Here is a 24,596-nt window from a genome sequence, read left to right as displayed (position 1 = left end):
CGCAGGCCATTAAACATACTCTTCTTATCATCATTATGTACAATTTTGCAACAATCTTTTGAAAATGATATATTGTATCCTTTGTCACATAATTGACTGATGCTAAGTAGATTGTGTTTAAGACCTTCGACAAGCAATACGTCAGAAATAGTAGTAGAAGAGGGGTTACCTACACTACCTTTACCAAGTATTGCTCCACGGTTGTTGTCACCATAAGTTACATATCCCTTCTTCTTAGCCACGAAGTCAATGAAGAGAGATATGTCTCCTGACATGTGCCTTGAGCATCCACTATCGAGAACCCATCTTCTCTCGGTAGTCTCGAGGCATTATACCTATGGCAATATAATTAACAAGAGAAGGTACCCAATGGCTTATTGGGTCCTGAATGGTGAGGAACGAAATGGTTGCATTTGGGCATCCATTGATAAATGCCTTTAGGATATAAAAATCTCCTAAATCTACATTTAGCAATGGAGTGGCCTTTCTTGCAACAATAGAGACAAGAGAAATTTACATTTAGATTGCTTTTGCTATCTTCATCCTTTATAACATATTTATATTTTTGATATGGATTAACCATACTCTTTCAAAAGTTTGATTTGTCGATAGCAAAAGTAATCTTGGGCTCAAGAGCCTTGTCAAGTTTGGCCTTTAGGTTTCTTACTTCACCTTGCCAAATGTAACAAGTATCACACCCAAAGTTCATCATTCTACTTCTAAGGTCCTCATAACTTGTTTTTGTGCTTTCCACTATAGAAGCTTTAAGTGCCTCAAGTTTCCTTTCGGATTGTTGAATTTTATGTTTCAAATGTGAAAAAAAATTCTTATTTGAGGCAAGCCTTTTAAAGGCCTTTTTCGCTTCACAGTGTAGAGTGTCAAAAGCATTTTGCAATTCATGATGAGACATACTAGAGGATTTTTCATATTTAGCATGTCGTACCTGTTTATTTTTGTTCTTTTGATGAGCAGAGAGACATAGGTTTGCATTTTCATCTTCATTACTAGAACTTTCATCATCATCGGAGTCGCTATCGCTCTCCCAAGCTATGTATGCTCTCCTTGGCTTTGATGGTTTCTTGTGTGATTTGTATGACTCTTTTTCTTTTGTCTTCTTGTTCATCGGACAGTCCGGTTTGTAATGACCCGACTTTCCACACTTATAGCACGACCCTCTAGTCATTTTTCCTTTTGAGTCATCGGTTTTGGAGTACCTAGATTGTTTCCGGAAGTTTACCAAGTTCTTCTCGGAATGTTGGATGCCGTTCTTTCTCACGTAACAGTGTAGCGTTTAACGAACAACCCCATATCTTCACTCTTGTCCTCTTCTTCTTCGTCGCTCGATAAATAATCACTTTGCTCTTTTGCTTGAGACTTTGAGGAGGAAGTCTTTAGAGCTATTGATTTCTTTTCACTCACCTTTGCTTTGTCCTTCTTATCTTTCTTTTCGTGTTGTTCCAGGCTCAAGAGAACTTGTTCGTGCTCTTGTAGTTTACCAAACAATGTTGTCAAGTCCAATGTGGTAAGATCATTTGCCTCTTTGATGGCGGTCACTTTCGGCTGCGATTCCCTGTTAAGACATCTTAAGATCTTATTAGTAGCAATATCATTGGAAACAGGCCTACCAAGTGAATGTAATCGATTGATTAGATGAGTGAATCTCTTTTGCATGTCAGCAATGGTTTCCCCTTGCTCCATGAAAAAGAGATCAAACTCTTGTGTTAGTGTATTGATTCTAGCCAACTTAACATCGTTCGTCCCCTCATGGGCAATTTGTAGTGAATCCCACATGGCCTTAGCAGTAGGACAATGGGATACACGATAGTATTCATCTACACCTAGTGAGGAGATTAGGATATTTTTGGCTTTCCAATCATAATTATATTTCTTTTCATCATCATCGGTCCATTGTGCTTCGGGCTTAGGCACAAATTCATTGTTCTCATTGGTCATGGTTATTTCAATTGGACCATTGAGAATAATGTTCCATATTTTTCTATCTATGGAATTTATGTGCACCCGCATACAGTCTTTCCAATAACTATAATTTTCACCATTGAAAACGGGAGCTCTATTATAAGCCCCTTTAGGTTCGTTAGCCATTTTCTATCAAAGTTATATTTTGAAGCACGGAGTGAACCGGAGCTCCTGATACCACTTGTTAGATTATGGCACGGATCTAGAAGGGGGGGTTGAATAGATCCCAATTAAAAACTTGAGTCGGCGCTACCAATTTAAAATTGGTTTTGAAAAATTGTTTTAAGTGCGGAAGCGGCCGAGGAAAATTTTAGTCTAAAACGAACCGTTATTGGAAAACCGGATATGCGTTAAGCTAATGGATTAGAGATAAAGTGAAATACAAATCACTACACTAATTGTACAATCAATGATATGTTTCACTTACTAGAATTCCTAGTTCCAATGATCCAAATACCAGATTAAACAAGATACAAACTTGAGACAACTTTGGTTTAGGCAAATTTTCAAACACTTGGCGTGCATAAACACTCCAAGTGATATTTGTGTTGAGTAAGTAATTCAAATTGATCTAGTACAATATACTATTGTACTTTGGATACAAAAACAGAGTTTTTAATCTCTTACTCAACTTATATCAATGTTTGGTAAAATTGCTTAAACTAAAATCACTTAATTTTTAAGCTGAAAAACACTTATGCAGAAAATCAAAGAAGACAGAGATTTGATGAGGCAGTTCCCCCGCCGTCCTCGCTTCGGGGTACGTGTGCCCTCAATTCTAAACTTAGAATTGAGATGATTTAATTAGATATCACCTGTGAAATTTAACCGTTTATACAAGGATTGCAAAGCAAGTAAACAACAGAACTCCCAATGTGTTGAATGATGCTTCCTATCCTTGCTCCTTGATTCAAGATGAATCAAGACCTTCGATCGTTGTTGTTAGACCTTCGATCGTTGTTGTTAGACCTCAGCCCGACTGATCTCAAACACAACGAATCAAACCCGAATCCTTCACTTCAATATCACCGAATCCGCTACTAGACTGATGAAGACTTCCTCTTCTCAATCACCTTCGCTCAACTGAATATTGATGAAGCAATTCGTCCAAAAAACCCCAAACACAAACCGGTATTGGAGGACAAAACCCTAACGGTTTTATTCAAGAAAGAACCTGCCACAAGCTTCAACCCGAACCGGATTCTCCAATCACAGCTTCGAACCTTATCACCTTTAATCGATCACGAACCACATCAAAGATGATTGTGTGTAGTTGATGGGTTGTGAAATGTTGAAGATGAAGATGATGAATCTTGGACACCTTTTTCACTCTTTGTTGTTTCCTTGAACACTTGAATTCAAATTGACAAATGTTTGATAAAAGTGTTTTGACTTCTATTTATAGTAACTGGCAAACCAACCAAAAGTAACAGCTTTTCAAACAGTGGAAAGTACTCAGGAAACTGAGTTTACGCACGAGCGGTCGACCATAGGTCGGCGTGCGCTGACCCGTGGGAAATGCGCCGACCCCTATGGTCGACCCAAAGGTTTCATGCACTGAGCCGTGGATAGCATCACTATGCCATGTGCCGACCTGTGGTCGACCCAAGGGTTTTATGCACTGACCCGTGAGGTATGCGCCGACCCTTATGGTCGACTCAAGCACGTATGTGCTGACCATTCTCCAATTTGTCTGAGTTATGCGCTGACCCGTGAGCTATGCGCCGACCCTTATGGTCGACTCAAAGTCTTCAAATCTGCAAAAATTTGTGTTTTGTGATTTTCATGCATTTCATCATGATCATACTTTGTCCACATACGTTTTTAAGAATTATAACAGATTTAGATAAGCATAGGGCAGGATACGATAGGTAATGTGTTGCATTTGTTTGTAGACGTGCATGGTGGTCATTTGTCATCATCGAAACTTGCGATCGTATGTTGTCTGACTCTTTGCCTTTACAGTGGAGAATTGTTAACCTTTGAAGACCAAGGTTCAAGACCTTGTGAGGTGTGGCATTCTGTGTTTCGAGGAAGTAGGTCCTAATGTGAAGAAGAACCCATTGCCCGAGCATGGGAAATCTGTCAATATGGTCCAGGGCTGCCCTGGCAAGTACAAAGTCAAATATGTCAGTCATATTCGACAGTCTCTTGTCGAAATGCATCGTTTGCTATGTGACTACAGTCATTATGAGCACGACCATGATAGATGCCGAGTATGCTCTGTTAACCGATTGGGTTGTCGCCAGGTGCGCAAGGATATTCAAGAAATGTTGGATGAAGGAGTCATTGAGATCCTTCAGAATAGGAATGTTGACGAAGATGAGCCTGAGGTCAACGTAATTTCCCCAGTATTACAGATGCCCAAGCCTGTTATCATCAAGTATGATGGTAGCAAGAAGAAGGCTTCTCCTGTTCTTATCATTAAGCCCGCTGATCCGGTATCGTACTCTTCCGAAAAAGCAATTCCCTTTCGTTACAACACTGTTGCTGTAGAAGATGGGAAAGAAGTGTCCTTACCATCCTCCTCTGTTGTTAGAATTGCGGATGTAAGTGGTTTGACCCGCAGCGGTCGTGTGTTTTCAGCACCTCCCAAGCCCCAGGCTAATGCTGATTTTGTTGAACACCCGATTGGGAATGTTGTGAGCACCCCGAATCCGGCACCTGTTGTTAAGCCCTCCTCTACATTGATAACTCCTACTTATGTTGGCCCAAGAGGCAATGTGAAAGAAGACTGTGATGAGATGCTGAGGCTCATCAAAAGAAGTGAGTACAATGTTGTAGACCAACTTCTACAAACGCCATCCAAAATATCAGTGTTATCATTGCTTTTAAATTCAGAACCACACCGAGTGGCTCTGCAGAAATTTTTGGATGTGGCATATGTAGATCATGATGTCACAATAGAACAATTCGATATCATTGTTGCAAACATTACTGCTTGTAACAACTTGAGTTTATGTGATTTTGTTCTCCCCGAGGAAGGAAGGGACCACAACTTGGCTCTACATATATCTATGAACTGCAAAGACGACGCAATGTCCAATGTGCTGGTAGACACTGGGTCATCACTAAACGTATTTCCAAAAACCACTCTTTCGAAACTGTCATATCAAGGGCCTCCCATGAGGCAGAGTGGAATAGTTGTGAAAGCTTTCGATGGGTTGCGTAAAACTGTGATTGGGGAAGTTGATCTCCCAATCAAAATCGGACCAAGTGATTTCCAGATTACCTTCCAGGTCATGGATATTCACCCATCGTATAGCTGTGTCTTAGCCAGACCATGGATTCACGAGGCAGGCGCCGTGACATCCACCCTACACCAGAAACTGAAATTTGTGAAAAATAAGAAGCTGGTAGTGGTAGGGGGAGAAAAGGCTCTCCTGGTCAGCCACTTGTCTTCCTTCTCATATATAGATGCTGAGGATAAAGTTGGAACTCCTTTCCAAGCTTTATCTATAGCTGAGCCTACTGAGAAGAGAACTCCTTCATTTGCTTCCTATAAAGATGCAAAGTTGGCCATTGAGTGTGGTGCAACTGCTGGTTTAGGAAAAATGATTAAGCTAGAAGACAATAAGTCCCGGTCTAGCATAGGTTATTCCTCTGGGGTGTTCAACGCGCAAGGGATGTTCAAGAGTGGAGGTTTCATTCACATCGGTCAGGATGAAGAAGCTGCTGCTGTCTTGGAAGAAGATACAGAGGATTCTGGCAATTTCATCATCCCTGGAGGGGTCTGCAATAATTGGGTCGCTGTGGATATTCCTACAGTTATCCATAAGTCAACGTAATGATCATTTTGTTTAAAAAAAAACCCTTCTTCCATGCCAAAAGGAGGAGTGATGACATTGTTGTTTTTCATTCAATAAATTCATCTTAAATGTTTATTTTTCCAATTATTTTCCCTTTTCGTTTTTGCATGAAATTGGTGATCACATAAAACCCTAAAAAACAAAATAAAATCAATCTTTTCATCTGCATAATGATTTGCCTTGTTTGATTTCTAAAAGCTTTTCATATCCAAAATCATTATGCAGGTTGATCAAACCCATTGAACATAATGATCCAACACCATCTCCCAATTTTGAGTTCCCTGTATTTGAGGCGGAAGAAGATGATGTTGAAGAGATTCCTGACGAGATTACCCGTCTACTTGAGCATGAAGAGAAGATCATTCAGCCGCATCTCGAGAATCTGGAAACAGTCAACTTGGGGTCTGAGGATTGTGTTCGGGAAGTGAAGATTGGGGCACTCCTTGAAGAATCTGTTAAGAAAGGGTTGATTGAATTGCTACGAGAATACGTTGACGTCTTTGCTTGGTCATATGAAGACATGTCGGGTCTAGATACTGATATTGTGCAACATTTCTTACCCTTGAAGCCTGAGTGCGTGCCTGTAAAGCAGAAGCTCAGAAGAACTCATCTTGATATGGTAGTGAAGATCAAAGAGGAAGTTCAGAAGAAAATTGATGCAGGGTGTCTGGTGACTTCTACATATCCTCAATGGGTGGCCAATATTGTGCCCGTGCCTAAGAAAGATGAAAAAGTACGGATGAGTGTGGACTATAGAGACTTGAATAAAGCTAGTCCGAAAGATGATTTTCCTCTACCACACATTGATATGTTGGTAGATAATACAGCTAAATTCAATGTCTTCTCATTTATGGACGAATTTTCCGGATATAACCAGATTAAGATGGCACCCGAGGATATGGAGAAGACAACATTCATCACAACTTGGGGAACATTCTGTTATCGAGTGATGCCCTTCGGTTTGAAGAACGCCGGAGCCACGTATCAACGAGCTATGACCACCTTGTTTCATGATATGATGCACAAGGAGATTGAGTTGTACGTTGACGACATGGTTTCTAATTCAAGAACAAAAGTTGAACATGTAGAGCATTTGTTGAAGCTTTTCCAGCGTTTGAGGAAGTACAAGCTTCGTCTGAATCCCAACAAGTGTACATTTGGAGTCCGTTCCGGCAAATTATTGGGCTTCATTGTTAGTGAAAGAGGTATTAAGGTTGATCCTACAAAGGTCAAAGCAATACAAGAGATGCCTGCGCCCAAAACTGAGAAACAAGTCCGAGGTTTTCTTGGCCACTTGAATTACATTTCCAGATTCATATCCCACATGACTGCCACATGTGCGCCGATATTCAAGCTCCTCCGGAAAGATCAATCCCATGATTGGACCGAGGATTTCCAGAAAGCCTTTGACAGTATTAAAGAGTATCTATCTGAACCTTCGATCCTGTCTCCGCCCGTGGAAGGAAGACCTTTAATCATGTATCTGACTGTTCTTGAAGACTCAATGGGTTGTGTCCTTGGTCAGCAAGACGAATTAGGGAAGAAGGAGTATGCTATTTACTACTTGAGCAAAAAGTTCACTCATTGTGAGTCTCGATACTCAATGCTTGAGAAGACATGTTGTGCGTTGGCTTGGGCCGCTAAACGCTTACGCCAGTATATGATAAATCATACGACTTGGTTGATATCCAGAATGGATCCAATCAAATACATCTTCGAGAAGCCTGCTTTAACAGGAAGGATTTCCCGTTGGCAGATGTTGTTATCTGAGTATGATATTGAGTATCGAACTCAAAAGGCTATTAAAGGTAGTATCTTGGCTGACCACTTGGCACATCAGCCGATCGAGGATTATCAGTCAGTTCAGTATGACTTCCCAGATGAGTAGATTCTGTATTTGAAAATAAAAGATTGCGATGAGCCTACACTCGATGAAGGTCCAGAGCCTGGTTCCAAATGAAGTATGGTGTTTGATGGCGCTGTAAATTAGTATGGAAATGGTATTGGGGCAGTGATTATTACTCCTCAGGGCACACATATTCCTTTTACAGCAAGCCTAACTTTCAAATGCACGAATAATATGGCTGAGTATGAGGCCTGTATTATGGGATTGGAGGAATGCATTGATCTAAGGATCAAGCATCTTGATGTTTATGGTGATTCGGCCCTTGTTGTTAATCAGATTAAGGGTGAATGGGAAATGAATCAGCCTGGTCTCATTCCATATAGAGATTATGCGAGGAGGATTTCAACGTTCTTTATTGAGGTTGACTTCCATCATATTCCTAGAGATGAGAATCGGATGGCAGACGCTCTTGCTACACTTGCTTCGATGATTTTGGTCAAACTTTGGAATGAAGTCCCCAAAATCACTGTGATGCGCTTGGACAGACCAGCTAATGTATTTGCAGCAGAAGAAGTGAAAGATGATAAGCCATGGTATTATGACATCAAGTGTTTCCTTCAGAACCAGGTTTACCCGCCTGGGGCATCTGTGAAAGATAGGAAGACTTTGAGGAGATTGTCAGGCAATTTCTACCTCAATGGCGATGTGCTGTATAAGAGGAATTTTGACATGGTTTTACTCAGATGCGTGGATAGACACGAAGCAAACCTTTTGATGACTGAGGTCCATGAGGGTTCATTTGGTACTCATTCCAATGGACATGCCATGGCTAGAAAGATGTTGAGAGCAGGCTACTATTGGCTGATAATGGAGTCTGACTGCTGCAAATACGTGAAGAAATGCCACAAGTGTCAGATTTACGCGGATAACATTCATATTCCTCCGACACTTCTGAATGTGATTTCATCACCATGGCCTTTCTCCATGTGGGGAATTGACATGATTGGCATGATAGAACCGAAAGCCTCCAACGGACACAGATTCATTCTCGTAGCAATTGATTACTTCACCAAATGGGTTGAAGCGGCATCATATGCAAATGTGACCAGGCAGGTGGTCGTGAAGTTTATCAAGAATCAGCTTATATGCCGTTATGGTGTTCCAGATAAGATCATTACTGATAATGGATCCAACTTGAACAACAAAATGATGAAAGAGCTGTGTAGTGATTTCAAGATTGCACACCATAATTCTTCTCCTTACAGACCCAAGATGAATGGCATGAGATGTTACCATTTGCTTTACATGGATATCGTACGTCTATCCGCACTTCAACAGGGGCAACCCCTTTCTCTCTTGTTTATGGCATGGAGGCTGTACTCCCAGTAGAGGTGGAGATCCCGTCAATGAGGGTCTTGATGGAAGCCGAGTTGACTGATGCTGAATGGGTTCAGAGTCGTTATGACCAACTGAATTTGATAGAAGAGAAGAGATTGACTGCCATGTGCCATGGTCAGTTGTATCAGCAGAGAATGAAGAAAGCTTTTGATAAGAAGGTCAAGCCTCGTGTGTTCCGAGAAGGTGACCTTGTGCTCAAGAAAGTCTTGTCTTTCACGCCCGATTCCAGGGGCAAGTGGACTCCAAACTATGAAGGTCCATATGTTGTTAAGAGAGCCTTTTCAGGCGGTGCTTTGATACTTACAACTATGCATGGGGAGGATTTCACTCGTCCTGTGAATTCAGATGCAGTCAAGAAATACTTCGCCTAGAAATAAAAACAGAATAACTCGCTAAGTTGAAAACCCAAAAGGGCGGCTTAGGCAAAAATGAGCGTTTCGGTGGATTGAAAACCCGAAAGGGCGGTGCAGGCAAAAGTTAGAGACATAAAAAAAAAGAGAAAAAAATGAATATATGTATCCTGCTAGATTGAGTACCTCATCCTGGGGGAGTCTAGGCAAAAATTAAGGACTTGGCAAGTAACTGCATCCTGACAAGACTTTATTCTACAACTGTCATCCATCGGAGATTCTTGCTCATTCGTCATCAACCGAAGCTTCAAATACATCAAATTCAGAATGGGTGGAGAAATGGTCATTATGTTCAATGTAGCCCTTTTCCAATATATATCACCAATTTCAAATTTGTAAAGATCTATGGAGTCTTGCCATTTGCAGACTACCATTTCATCAAATAAATTTGAGCCTTTTATCCAATTATTTGCACTCTTATTTGTTTCTATTCAACAAACGTTTTGCATGCTTTTAATTGAAAAAATATCATTGTTTTGAAAAAATGATTTTTTTATAACTTATTTTTAAACAAGGTGAACATTCACAATGATGAAAAGGATACTTAGGAGATCCTCAGTGCTCTCCCAAGGATGGTATGATCTCCAACAGGGTAAGACATTTTTTCATATTCCTGGCATGACTGTATTTTCTTCCTCCGAAGCCCTGAGTGGTATGCTTGTTGAGATGTTCACCACTGTCCCCTTCAGCGGGGTAGCAACCTTTCCTCCTCAGCAAATGTGATCTCTTTGGTGGGTACGGTACTTGGTGGTTGATCCCATGAATCCCTTTATCCCTCGAATAGATTCCCCAGTAGAGTTGCTTATGTGGCGAAAGTGATCCCCTTATAAACTCTTTTCCCCAGCTGTGACTGATGATTCCTCCCCTGCAGAGATTTCTTTGCTTCCTGGTATCCCTGATTCCCGGCAGATTGGATAATCTCTGGTGATTTTGGCTTTCTCTCTTGAGATGTAGTACCGGACGATTGGTACTCCTTGGAGCTGTTTGTGTTAGAAATGTCTGTTTGTCAGCATTCATCATACATAAATCACGCATGTGTGCATATAATTTTCAAACATTCGGATATTCATATTGCATTCTTTGCCATATATCTTTGTTTGTTATTCCCTGCTAGTTGGTAATACGTTCCCCAGGCAGATGTCAGCGTCTGATCCCTCAATGTAGAGTCAACCCATTAAGCAGAAAGTGTTCATCTTTCCTTCCGCATTCCCCACTGAGTTATATCCTCGTGGACGACGGTTGTTTTCGCTTCCTCCCAACACATATATTGGGATGGATTTCCCTATTGAGTTATATCCTCACAAGGAAGAGTCTTGATTCAGTTTGCCTCTTTGGTTTGATCCTAAATTGGCCTCTTGTGACTGTTTCCCGTGCTTTCCCGTGGTATAAATGAATAGTTGCTCAGCAATCAGTAATCATTCATCTTATCCCCGGCAGAGTCTGTGATTTTCTACCCTTATACCGGTAGTTGTAAACCCTATTTTCTCCCCTTTGCAGAGTTAACCTTTTTGTTCATCCTAAGTTGATGACGGTTACTTTTCCGTGGTTTTCTACCCAGTATCCGGTAGATGTAATCCCCTCCTTGATGGTTATAATTAGCCAATATGCGGTGATGATATTCCTTTCTCTTGGATAATTACTCTGATTAAACAATTTATCCCCAGCAAGTCATCGTTCATACCGGTTGCCGGTAATGTTTGTTGCTCCCCTTGATTGGTCATCATTATATACCTAGTTTTGGTATCCCGATGCCTTTCTCTTTGTCGGTCGATTTATCCTTTATTAACCCAGTAACCGGTTGTGTATAATCTTCCATGCGAGTGTATTATCTACGTTTTGACGGTAATAGATAATATGTCTCATGCACTCTTTGGTCGAAGCTTTTGTTCTTCCCCAGTTGAGTAAGATTCGTATCCCTGTTTTGGAATCCAATGTCCATCCCTTAATCGAGTTTTCTTTTTGCCCTCTTTTTGGATGATGAGTGTCTTGGGAATATTCCTCAATTCACGCTTTGGTTGGTCACCTATTATATGCCCAGTAACCGACATCCCTGGTGTTCCTTCCTTCTGCTCCCTATTATGACTTTTTGTCGCCTGTGGAGTCAGATTTTTTTTCCTGAGTTGAAATATACCTTTTAGGTCTTCCTCAGATGATTTGGTTGATTGATATCTCTCACCCTTATACCGGTCTTGGATATTCATTCTTCCCGAGCATGTTGTTCTCTGACCCTTATATCGGTGTTCAGATCACACGTCTCTTTGAGCTTATTACCCAGTAACCGGTAATACCTCAACCCGTTGCTTCCCCAGGAGAGTCCTTTTTGGATATCCCCAGCGAGGTCCCTTAGTGGATTATCCTCACCTGAGTCCGGATTTTTATCCGAAGCATCCATTGTGAATAATGTTGCTGTGTTAGCATATACCCCAACACATGCACCTTCGAGTCAGCTCGAGTCTTTCCATTGGATTTACTCCCTTTGGAATTCTGTTCCCCAAGTTTTGAGTCGTGACCTGCTCACGCATTTTCACCCTTTACTCCCGTAGAGTCTTTATCTCCCTAGTGAGTGTATTACTCCTATGGATTGTCGATTTCTCCGGATTTCTTTTCTTCTTTGTGGACACATATCCCCCATAGAGTTTGTACTATTTGCATGCATACATCTGCATCACGAGGTCTCTTAGGGACCAAAATTCGTCTCTTTGTCATTATTTAAGCCCATTCTACCCCGTCGAGACGAAGATTTTAACCTTCACTTCTTCGGTTAGAATGACCTTAAATAGGGGCATCTGTAAGACCCCAATTTTGTCCCTAAGATCCCTCATGGCATCATAACATTGCATTTGCCTTGCCTCAAGGATCATAAGCATCTTGGTTCCCTTTACCTTTGGGTGGGATCCCTTGTGAGTGGTTTGAGATCACCAAGCATGCTTGAATTGTATATCATAGTTTTTCTCATTTTGTTTATTAACCAAAAGCACAAAAATATGTCACTAACATCTTTTGTTTGTAGCTTGAGCAATCACAAGGTCAAGAGCTTCAAGGAGATCCTTTGTGCAAAGACATGGTCAAGAGGAGATGAAAGCAAGCATGGTAATGGTTCCCAAAGCTCTCATCCATCAAATATGCCTCCCTAGTACCTCAATGCATCATTTTGATCAAAGCAAGGGGTTTGAGGTCTTGTTCTTCAAGGAAACCCTAATTCATCTGTGCACCACAATGCCTTGCTCCTGAAGCAACCTCAGCCCATGATCAAATACAATCAAGGGAAGTTCTTTAATTCATAATTTCATGCATATTTGAACTTATTTGAGTGTCCTCAATCATCAATTCCTCAATATATGAGTCATGGACTTGAGAAGTTGATCAGTCAATTCATCTAACTATTTTGAAATGCACTAAGACCTAACTTTTTATGTGTTGGTCAAATGGAGATGGTTCCAAAAGCAAACATGTTCTTAAGGACAATATGAACAACTTTAAGGTTCATCAAAAATTGATTTGAAGCTTGGAAGGCCATCTGTCATTCCAATACATTATAGGTCATTTTGACTGAAACCCTAATTTTGGGTCAACCCCCCAAGGACATAACTCATTCATTTTTTATGATTTTGAGGTGGGATCAAATGCATTGGAAAGCTTAAGATGTCTAATTCAAATGTTATGTTGAGCAAAATTTCAAAATCTCAAAGGAAATACATGTGATAATGCAAGACATTATAGGTCCTTTTTGACCAAATGCATTAAAAGGCAAAAAAGTCCAACTTCAAGTGCCCATAACGTCTTCCTCAAAAATACAAATGATGCAAAATTTGAGTCCATTTTGATTGTCTTGAAAAGATCTATAACTTTTACGTTGGAGGTTTTTTCATTTGGAGCTTGCATAAAAAAAACAGAAGGGCTTGAACTTTGGCCAAATTTAGAAACCTTGCATTAACATGTTTTTCACATCACACTTTAAACTCAAATTTCATAAATTTCCACACTTCAAATGGATTTTTGCCCAACATAACAAGTGTTCCTTACATCAAGACCTTTCCAACCATTACTCACATGATCATGTTTGGATTTTCTAATGGGCATTTTCGAAGGGATGAATGTTTAGGTCAAATTGTGGATTCATGTTGAAATCTTGTTGCACAAGCCAATTCAGAGCAAATTACACGTCCAAACCTTTGGCATTTGAGCTCAGCTTGCATTTGGCATTATTTTTGGGCCTTGTGCATGATCATGCAAGTGGTATCCAAATTCATGCACACGGATCATTTCATCATTCCCTTGCCTTTCCCTCTATAAATAGAGACCCTATGCCATTCAAATTACACAGCTGATTCAACCTGAATTGCTGCAGAAATCAAAACCCAACCTCTCACCAAAGAAGCAATTTCATTTTTCTCAAATTTTTCAGATCCAAAATTCAACTACATCTGGTTGAATCTTTGGATCTAAAGCTTCTAAACCTTCCTCATTTGGTTCATTGATCTTCTGTTTTGGCAAAGCAAGCAAGGAATCGAGCTCAAGTTACCAGAATTCAAGCTTACACTTCAATTGGTATTTTCTTCGAATCTCATCATCCATTGACCTATTGGCTTAGATCTTGTGTTCGCTGAAGTCCTCTTAATAGAGGCATCATGTTTATGCATTCAATTTTTGAAATCCATTGAGTTCATGCTGAACACCAGATTTTTCAACCTCTGATTTCTCACACCGTGGAGATCTAGAGTGAAAATGGATGGTACAGGGATGATGTACATCATCCCAGCTTTCTAAAGATGTATAGATCGTGCATTTTCATTGATGTTTGGATCTCTGCAAATTTGGCCGGAAAATCCAAGCTCACCGGAGAAGACGGTGGCTCCCGTGGCTTCATCATTGCCAGATCCAATCTGGACCGTGTGATCTCTTTTCTAGATCTAATCTGGACCTTCAGTTGTTATGACTTTTTTTAATACACCCTGTGCTTCAGTTGACTAGTGTGTTTGGTACGCGCGCGCCTCTGGATGCTTGGACCTTCCAGCTCAATTAATGAGCTCAGATCCAAGGGCTCTCATTTTTTGATATTTTTTAATTTCTGGTTTTATTTTCTTTAATTCCAATTATTTTCAAAAATCAATATCTTCTTCATTTTTAATTCAAAAATTATGGGACCAATTGCATTAGTCCCCAAATAATTTCTAGTTTCTATTTCTGATTTTTAATATTTTTTATTTTGTCATTTGATATTTTTTGTGAATTTTCTCTTTTCTGGTTATTTTTAATTCATTTTAAATAGTTTTTGATATTCAAAAAATACAAAAATATTTTCCTAACCCATTTGAATGATGATAGATCTATGAAAAATATTCTCATTAATTTGAGATTTATTTGAGATTTTAGTTCAATTAGGTTATTTTTATTCATTTTTAATTGATTAAAAATAGTTTCTGACTTTTAAAAATGCTGAAATTTTTTGTCAAACTTTGTTCGACCTTGTTGAACTTAGGATAAATTACTTGGACCTTGCAAGGTTGATTTGAAGTAATTTTGATGTTTGACCTTTTCTTTTATTTTTAATTCAAGTTTATTTTAAATATTAAAAAAAATGCCAAAAATATTTTATTCCTTTCTTGACTTCCAATCTTCATCTCACTTCTGTTTTTGATTGTTTGACCTCGACTTTCAATGTTATTGGTCAACATATGAGGATTGGTACATTGTATTTCATTTAATGCACTTTAATTTTGCCATTTACATTTCTCTTATCCATCTCCTTCTTCTTCTCTTTTTTATTTCTTTTTTGATCAATGAGTTGAAGGTTGATAAGTTAGCATTGGTTAGGGAGATTTAATCTTCCTTGATTCAAATATAATTCATCTTGATCAATTGATCAAGTGAATGGCTTTGCATTAAGGATAGGTTGTCTTCTAAATCATGCAAAAGGCTTAAACCAATACAAGATCAATTTTCATTTTCTTTTTGGCATGGCAAGTTGTTGGAACTTGGTTCTCTAATCAAGACTTCTAACATGTGTTGTTGCCTACATTATTATTGACCGGCCTCAGATAGTTGTGACTTCTACATAAGTCCAATTACGATTGCTTAACATAGAACTAAATTTGCCTTATGGCACACTAACTACTAACACTAACTATTGACAATTAACTTTTACTTTATGCAATTTACTTTTATGCCATTTACTATTCTTGCACATATTATCCATTTGCTTTTATCTTTGCTCATTTGAGCACATGTTTATGTTAATGCCATTTTCCTTTTGCTCACTTGAGCACATAATTGTGTATATATTATTGTGCTTGTGTTTTGTTTTGATTGTTGTGGACCAAATGCAAAGAAATGGACTTAGTTTCTAGGACTTTCCATATGCAAAGAAATGGATAATTGGACTTAGATTCTAGGACCTTCCTTATGCAAAATTGGAGTAAAAGGATCTTAATGATGAAGATGGATTGGAAGGACCAAATCTCTAAACTCACTCTTGTCCATTCTTGTTTTACTTCATGGAACTTTTGAGTTGTGTGCTTTTGTGCTAGGAGTTTCCATTTGAGCTAAATTGGAGGACCATTGCCATGTTCATTCAAAGTGAAAGATACAAGCCATATTGAGGATCTTTTAAGAGACTTGTTTGATTGCTTATGCTTTGTGGTTGCTTATTCCAAAGGATGGGAGCTACTTGGATCATCAATATGATCTTAAGAGAGGAACTCCATTGTGGTTTTATTTCTTCATCCCTTCTCTTTTTGTTTTACTTAGGACTTCGCCCTTCTTCTTCTTCTCTCCACTCTAACCCTAGCCAAAACCTTTTGTGCAACCATTTAACTATTGCTTTCAAACATTAGAAACCTAAGCCTTATGCATTTGATTTTCAAACTTTCTTTTCATAACACTTATTTTGAATTGAATCTCTAAGTCAACTTTGACTATTTTTTGTATATACTTTTAATTGGGAAATATAAACCATTTAAATGTCTTTTGTGGTTCCAATGGCCACTTTCTTAATCAAATTTTCCATAACCTTTAGCTATTAGGTTTGAGTTATCTTTGTGGTAGATGTAATACTCACCTATATCCTTAGTGATGGACAATGAGTCTTCCATGCTTATTATAGGGTTAACCCCTCACTAGCATGTTGAAGCTATCCTCACATGGTGGATTTGTGGTTTGGTTGAGTTTTCTCCCTTTGATAACAAAAGACCTTAAGACTTTTGGACCAATCAATTCACCAACTTGTTTTGAGATTTTTACCCCGAACTACGAGGTTTTGATCCTAATCTTTTTATAAGATGGTACGTAGGCAATGGGTTTATCCATCCAAACAAAAATGTAAATAACTTGTATATTCTCTTCTAACCTCTTCAATCATGTTTGCACAAACAAAATTTCTCACAAAAACAACAACCTTTGCAACAAGTGTGAAAAGGGCTCCCTAGGAGTACCTAGGATGTTTTGGGTGCCTAACACCTTCCCATTGCATAACCAACCCCCTTACCCAGATCTTTGTTCTCTTTTATTAGTTTTTGTTAAAACTTTTAGGTTTTTGTTCGCTTTCTAACCATTCCTTTGGATAAATAGAAGTGCGGTGGCGACTCGCCTTGTATGATTTACCTTGGATTTAGTCAATATCTCTAATGGTAACGAATACCCCGCTACACACCCGAAGAGTGTAAGCTTCCAAAGCTACACAGTTGCACGAACCAAGCTCGAATCTTCCTTTTCTATGCACATTATGCCAAGCATGCACAATCTTCTACTTCAAGTGTTAGGGATCTTTACCATCTTGATAGAAAAGACCTTTTAACAAAGTGTTATTAGATTTGTCTCTCAAGGGGAACCCAAGTTGACGACGAGCCAAAGCAGGGTTGTAGTTGATTCCTCCTTATGTACCAATGAGAGGCACATTAGAGAATTCACCATAACAATCAATAATCACCAAGCTACTCAATGAAGAGTCATACCAAACTATATCATCATTAGTGAGAGGCGTAAGTCTCTGAGACCACCTTAGACATTGTTTGTTCTCCATAAAAGCAGGCGTCTGAGGCAAGTGCGAAATAAACCACTTGTACAAAAGAGGAACACAACACATAATAGTTCCACCATCTTTAGAATTCCTTAGATGCAAAGATAAGTACATATCATCCAACAAATTAGGAACAGGATTCCCAATCAAGAAATATGTAATGGTGTGAACATCAACAAAATCGTCAATGTTAGGGAACAAAGCCAACCCATAGATGAGCAACACAAAGATAGCTTCAAAAGCATCCACACTACCGACTTGAGCAAAGGTAGTAGCTTCCTTGATGTGGAACTCAGAAGTCAATCCAAACAATCCTCCTTTCTTCACCCAATGAGCATCTATCTCATACTTCTTCAAGTGAAGAGCTTCAGCTAAAATATGAGATCTGGGAATCTCTTCAAATCCACTAAAAGGCACTTTGTCTGAAACAGGTATTCCTAAGAGATGGACATACTCCTCTAATGCAGGTACAAGCGGATAATCAGGAAAATTTAAACAATGTTAGAGAGGATCATAAAACTGAGCCAACACACTCAAAATTCCTTCAACCTCATCAGCAGATAAAATACACAGAAGCTTCTCATGACGTTGTTTGAACTCCAAGGGATCTAGTACAAAAGATGATATCTTCCTTAACTCTTTCAAATCGGGACATCTGAAACTGTACTTCTTAGTGTTCCTTCGTCCACAATCCATGGTCTGAAAATATTTGCAAATAAGACCTCAGTTCCTTGAAATTATTGGTGTGATGAATGTTATGATGCGCATGAATGTATGAATGCAACAATCATAAATAAGGGTTCACACACAAGGCAAACAAAACAAAGGTCAAGGGATGAATCAAGTCGTTTCCAAGATCAATCATCCATTTTGGTGGATTATGGTTTTCACCTTATCAACACCCAAGTTCCATTGATATTGACAAGACTTGATTGGATCAACCAAGAATCAAGGGTTTGTTGTGAGTCACGAGAATGGAGTCTGGGTAAGAACCATCCCAAAGGAGTGTACTAAGGATAAAACATGTAGATCATGTTCTAAAAAGTTCCTAGAGTCTTAATTCCATCTATCGGATATTACAGGTTAGGATGACTGACTCATCAACCCATAATATTCTCAAGAGAAACTCATTTGAGTGTAGTATCGCGTAATAGTTGTTATCAAGTCTACACCTGAACAGTCTCTGCAATACGTCCTAAATAGGCCAAGTTGGGTTAAATGTTCTGCAATCCTTAGCTTCTCGGACCCCAAATCAGAGAAAGTAATGCCTAACCACAAATAACTTGTGTGACATCAATAGCTCCAAAAGGGTTTCCACTTAGTAGATGGGTCTCAAGCCAACTTCTTAAGGACTACTCCATGCAAGTCAAACATGACTATACCATCTTCATATCTTAATTGCACTCAAGTTCGGGTTAGAACTTATCTCACCACTCAGAGATCACCAAGCACAACAAGCAGATTATATCATACAAACAAATATACAAACATCAAATATACGATTATATACACACATAAAAAAGTAGGCTAAACCCACTAAAGACTACTCCCCAGCTGAGTCGCCACTTAATTTCTATAGCGGTAAATTCCTGACCATTAAGCTATAGATAAACTTAACGTCAATTAAACCAGAGTCGCCACCGCGCTTTTATTGTTTCTAAGGGAAAAGGGAAAAGTACGAACAAAACCTAAAGATAAGAAGTTTTCAAATCAAAACTAATAAAATGCCAGAGATTAAAGGTAAGGGGGTTGGTTACAGAAAGGGAAGGTGTTAGCACCCAAAGTGTCCTAGGTACTCCTAGGGAGCCAGTTTTGTGTGAATATGTGTTTTTGTACAAAAATGATGTTTGCAATAAATAGAGTGGAAGGATGAGAAAAGAATTCATTAATTATAATTTTGTGTTTGACAAGACCTTCAAACTTGTGCCTATGTACCAACATAAAATGAGGGATCAAAACCTCGTAGTTCGTGGTAACAATTTCAAAGTGAATGCATTGCTTTGAACAAAAATTTAAGTTTTAGCAAACGCAAAAATGTCCTAAAAAGGTTTGAATGAGTGTTAGTTCTTTATGTATTTTGAAATTTTAAGTCAAGTATAGTTAAGTTCATTTACAAGTTTGATTAAGAAAAAAGTTTTAAAATGCAATGGCATAAGGCCAAAGTATCTAATTTGCAATATGGTCTAAGTTTAGAAATCACAAAAAAAGAAGATTTTAAAATGAGGGAGATATTTGAAATTAAAGAAATGGGGAAGATATGAAGAGACTAATCATAAGCAAAATTTAAAAAGTTAAGAGTTGAAAAGATTTGACCAATGGGGTACAATCCAATAGACAACAATGTCATATAGAAACCCAAATTTTCCTTGGAATTTAAAATCAAGAAATATCAATACACAAATAGCAAGATGAAGAGGAAGGCATTAAATAAAGATAGCCACATCCAAGCTTATCAACTCCATGATCTTCTTCATAATCTCCCATGTATCAGATAACATAATCCTTGGATGGCTCAGAGATAAGCATTAGACACAGGTTCAAAGTAACAGCTTCAATAAGACCATATAGAAGATGAACTTAAATGGAATCATAATACTTGTATCAGATGAAGTTTCAATTCACAAGCACTTGGTTTCATGAAAGTTGGCATTGGCCAAGTCCTTTTGCATAGGGAGTGTATCCTAATTCTAAGTCCAATGTCTTAGATCAAATCCAACAGTCCACACAAATGTCTTTTAGGGTTTTTTGTTGTTATTATATACATTAAGGTCAAAAGACCACAAACACAAGAAAGTATATGCAATCACAACATAATCACAATATAAGGCTCAAATGAGCAAAGTGAAAATGACATTAAGGTAAACAAGTTAAACGGTATGAATAATGGTAAATGAATAAAGACTTCAAAGTTAAAGTGCATAAGAATAAATGGATTGAAATTAAGTGTTAGTTGTTAGTTGATTAGAAGTTAGTATTTCTTTTGCTTTTGTTTTGTTTAAGTCATTCTTTGGAGAACACTCAACCCACTATTCACAAGCATGGATCCTTGAACCAAGACATCTTCCAAAGGAAGGAAAAAAGGCCAAGTTTCCACATAATACCATGAAAGAGGGGAGACTTACAATCTCACTTACTAGAATGTCATGCCTTTTGTGTCAACAATTTAGCTCTATGTTAAGCAATCTTAATTGGACTTATGTAGAAGTCACAACTATTTGAGGTCTGGCACTAGAAATTTAGTGTTAATGCAAATTAGAGATATGGTACTGTGAACCATACTCCTAAAGCATACCACAATTAAAAGAATGCAAAAGGGGTGAACCTAATCTCATCCATAATTAGGTTGATTTTGCAATCAACTAGCCTTAGGATAGAAAGATATCATAGGTCCATGAAATTAATGAGAAGAGAATGGGATTGAGATGAAGAGGGAGGGGGAATGAAATCAACACAAATTGGTCAAAGGAGGATTTTTATAAAATTAAAATCATTCATTCATTTTGGGAGATGAAATGTACATTTCATCTATCCCTTAAATCCAATGATTTTAACTCAACAAAGTCAAATCAACCTTGACCAAGGCCCAACAACACAAGTCAAATTCAACAAGGCAATATCAAAAGCTCAACACAATTTATTTTACAATTAAACAACCAAAATCAATTAAATAATGCCTTAAATTAAATTATGGTTGGTCCCAATCCTAAAACCTAATCAAAACACCAAATAAATGGCCATGAGATAATGCTCAGGAGCTCGAATCTGGACTCAATTTCTCCTAACTCCAAGTATATCGGTGTTCAGATCACACGTCTCTTTGAGCTTATTACCCAGTAACCGGTAATACCTCAACCCGTTGCTTCCCCAGGAGAGTCCTTTCTGGATATCCCCAGCGAGGTCCCTTAGTGGATTATCCTCACCTGAGTCCGGATTTTTATCCGAAGCATCCATTGTGAATAATGTTGCTGTGTTAGCATATACCCCAACACATGCACCTTCGAGTCAGCTCGAGTCTTTCCATTGGATTTACTCCCTTTGGAATTCTGTTCCCCAAGTTTTGAGTCGTGACCTGCTCACGCGTTTTCACCCTTTACTCCCGTAGAGTCTTTATCTCCCTAGTGAGTGTATTACTCCTATGGATTGTCGATTTCTCCAGATTTCTTTTCTTCTTTGTGGACACATATCCCCCACAGAGTTTGTACTATTTGCATGCATACATCTGCATCACGAGGTCTCTTAGGGACCAAAATTCTTCTCTTTGTCATTATTTAAGCCCATTCTACCCCGTCGAGACGAAGATTTTAACCTTCACTTCTTCGGTTAGAATGACCTTAAATAGGGGCATCTGTAAGACCCCAATTTTGTCCCTAAGATCCCTCATGACATCATAACATTGCATTTGCCTTGCCTCAAGGATCATAAGCATCTTGCTTCCCTTTACCTTTGGGTGGGATCCCTTGTGAGTGGTTTGAGATCACCAAGCATGCTTGAATTGTATATCATAGTTTTTCTCATTTTGTTTATTAATCAAAAGCACAAAAATATGTCACTAACATCTTTTGTTTGTAGCTTGAGCAATCACAAGGTCAAGAGCTTCAAGGAGATCCTTTGTGAAAAGACATGGTCAAGAGGAGATGAAAGCAAGCATGGTAATGGTTCCCAAAGCTCTCATCCATCAAATATGCCTCCCTAGTACCTCAATGCATCATTTTGATCAAAGCAAGGGGTTTGAGGTCTTGTTCTTCAAGGAAACCCTAATTCATCTGTGCACCACAATGCCTTGCTCCTGAAGCAACCTCAGCCCATGATCAAATACAATCAAGGGAAGTTCTTTAATTCATAATTTCATGCATATTTGAACTTATTTGAGTGTCCTCAATCATCAATTTCTCAATATATGAGTCATGGACTTGAGAAGTTGATCAGTCAATTCATCTAACTATTTTGAAATGCACTGAGACCTAACTTTTTATGTGTTGGTCAAATGGAGATGGTTCCAAAAGCAAACATGTTCTTAAGGACAATATTAACAACTTTAAGGTTCATCAAAAATTGATTTGAAGCTTGGAAGGCCATCTGTCATTCCAATACATTATAGGTCATTTTGACTGAAACCCTAATTTTGGGTCAACCCCCCAAGGACATAACTCATTCATTTTTTATGATTTTGAGGTGGGATCAAATGCATTGGGAAGCTTAAGATGTCTAATTCAAATTTTATGTTGAGCAAAATTTCAAAATCTCAAAGGAAATACATGTGATAATGCAAGACATTATAGGTCCTTTTTGACCAAATGCATTAAAAGGCAAAAAAGTCCAACTTCAAGTGCCCATAACGTCTTCCTCAAAAATACAAATGATGCAAAATTTGAGTCCATTTTGATTGTCTTGAAAAGATCTATAACTTTTACGTTGGAGGTTTTTTCATTTGGAGCTTGCATCAACAAAACAGAAGGGCTTGAACTTTGGCCAAATTTAGAAACCTTGCATTAACATGTTTTTCACATCACACTTTAAACTCAAATTTCATAAATTTCCACACTTCAAATGGATTTTTGCCCAACATAACAAGTGTTCCTTACATCAAGACCTTTCCAACCATTACTCACATGATCATGTTTGGATTTTCTAATGGGCATTTTCGAAGGGATGAATGTTTAGGTCAAATTGTGGATTCATGTTGAAATCTTGTTGCACAAGCCAATTCAGAGCAAATTATACGTCCAAACCTTTGGCATTTGAGCTCAGCTTGCATTTGGCATTGTTTTTGGGCCTTGTGCATGATCATGCAAGTGGTATCCAAATTCATGCACACGGATCATTTCATCATTCCCTTGCCTTTCCCTCTATAAATAGAGACCCTATGCCATTCAAATTACACAGCTGATTCAACCTGAATTGCTGCAGAAATCAAAACCCAACCTCTCACCAAAGAAGCAATTTCATTTTTCTCAAATTTTTCAGATCCAAAATTCAACTACATCTGGTTGAATCTTTGGATCTAAAGCTTCTAAACCTTCCTCATTTGGTTCATTGATCTTCTGTTTTGGCAAAGCAAGCAAGGAATCAAGCTCAAGTTACCAGAATTCAAGCTTACACTTCAATTGGTATTTTCTTCGAATCTCATCATCCATTGACCTATTGGCTTAGATCTTGTGTTCGCTGAAGTCCTCTTAATAGAGGCATCATGTTTATGCATTCAATTTTTGAAATCCATTGAGTTCATGCTGAACACCAGATTTTTCAACCTCTGATTTCTCACACCGTGGAGATCTAGAGTGAAAATGGATGGTACAGGGATGATGTACATCATCCCAGCTTTCTAAAGATGTATAGATCGTGCATTTTCATTGATGTTTGGATCTCTGCAAATTTGGCCGGAAAATCCAAGCTCACCGGAGAAGACGGTGGCTCCCGTGGCTTCATCATTGCCAGATCCAATCTGGACCGTGTGATCTCTTTTCCAGATCTAATCTGGACCTTCAGTTGTTATGACTTTTTTTAATACACCCTGTGCTTCAGTTGACTAGTGTGTTTGGTACGCGCGCGCCTCTGGATGCTTGGACCTGCCAGCTCAATTAATGAGCTCAGATCCAAGGGCTCTCGTTTTTTGATATTTTTTAATTTCTGGTTTTATTTTCTTTAATTCCAATTATTTTCAAAAATCAATATCTTCTTCATTTTTAATTCAAAAATTATGGGACCAATTGCATTAGTCCCCAAATAATTTCTAGCTTCTATTTCTGATTTTTAATATTTTTTATTTTGTCATTTGATATTTTTTGTGAATTTTCTCTTTTCTGGTTATTTTTAATTCATTTTAAATAGTTTTTGATATTCAAAAAATACAAAAATATTTTCCTAACCTATTTGAATGATGATAGATCTATAAAAAATATTCTCATCAATTTTAAAATTAATTTGAGATTTATTTGAGATTTTAGTTCAATTAGGTTATTTTTATTCATTTTTAATTGATTAAAAATAGTTTCTGACTTTTAAAAATGCTGAATTTTTTTGTCAAACTTTGTTCGACCTTGTTGAACTTAGGATAAATTACTTGGACCTTGCAAGGTTGATTTGAAGTAATTTTGAAGTTTGACCTTTTCTTTTATTTTTAATTCAAGTTTATTTTAAATATT

Source organism: Lathyrus oleraceus, chromosome 3 (genome assembly GCF_024323335.1).
Source record: "Lathyrus oleraceus cultivar Zhongwan6 chromosome 3, CAAS_Psat_ZW6_1.0, whole genome shotgun sequence".
Taxonomy (NCBI): Eukaryota; Viridiplantae; Streptophyta; class Magnoliopsida; order Fabales; family Fabaceae; genus Lathyrus; species Lathyrus oleraceus.
The sequence above is the reverse complement of the archived record's forward strand: the minus strand, read 5'-3'. Positions refer to the sequence as shown.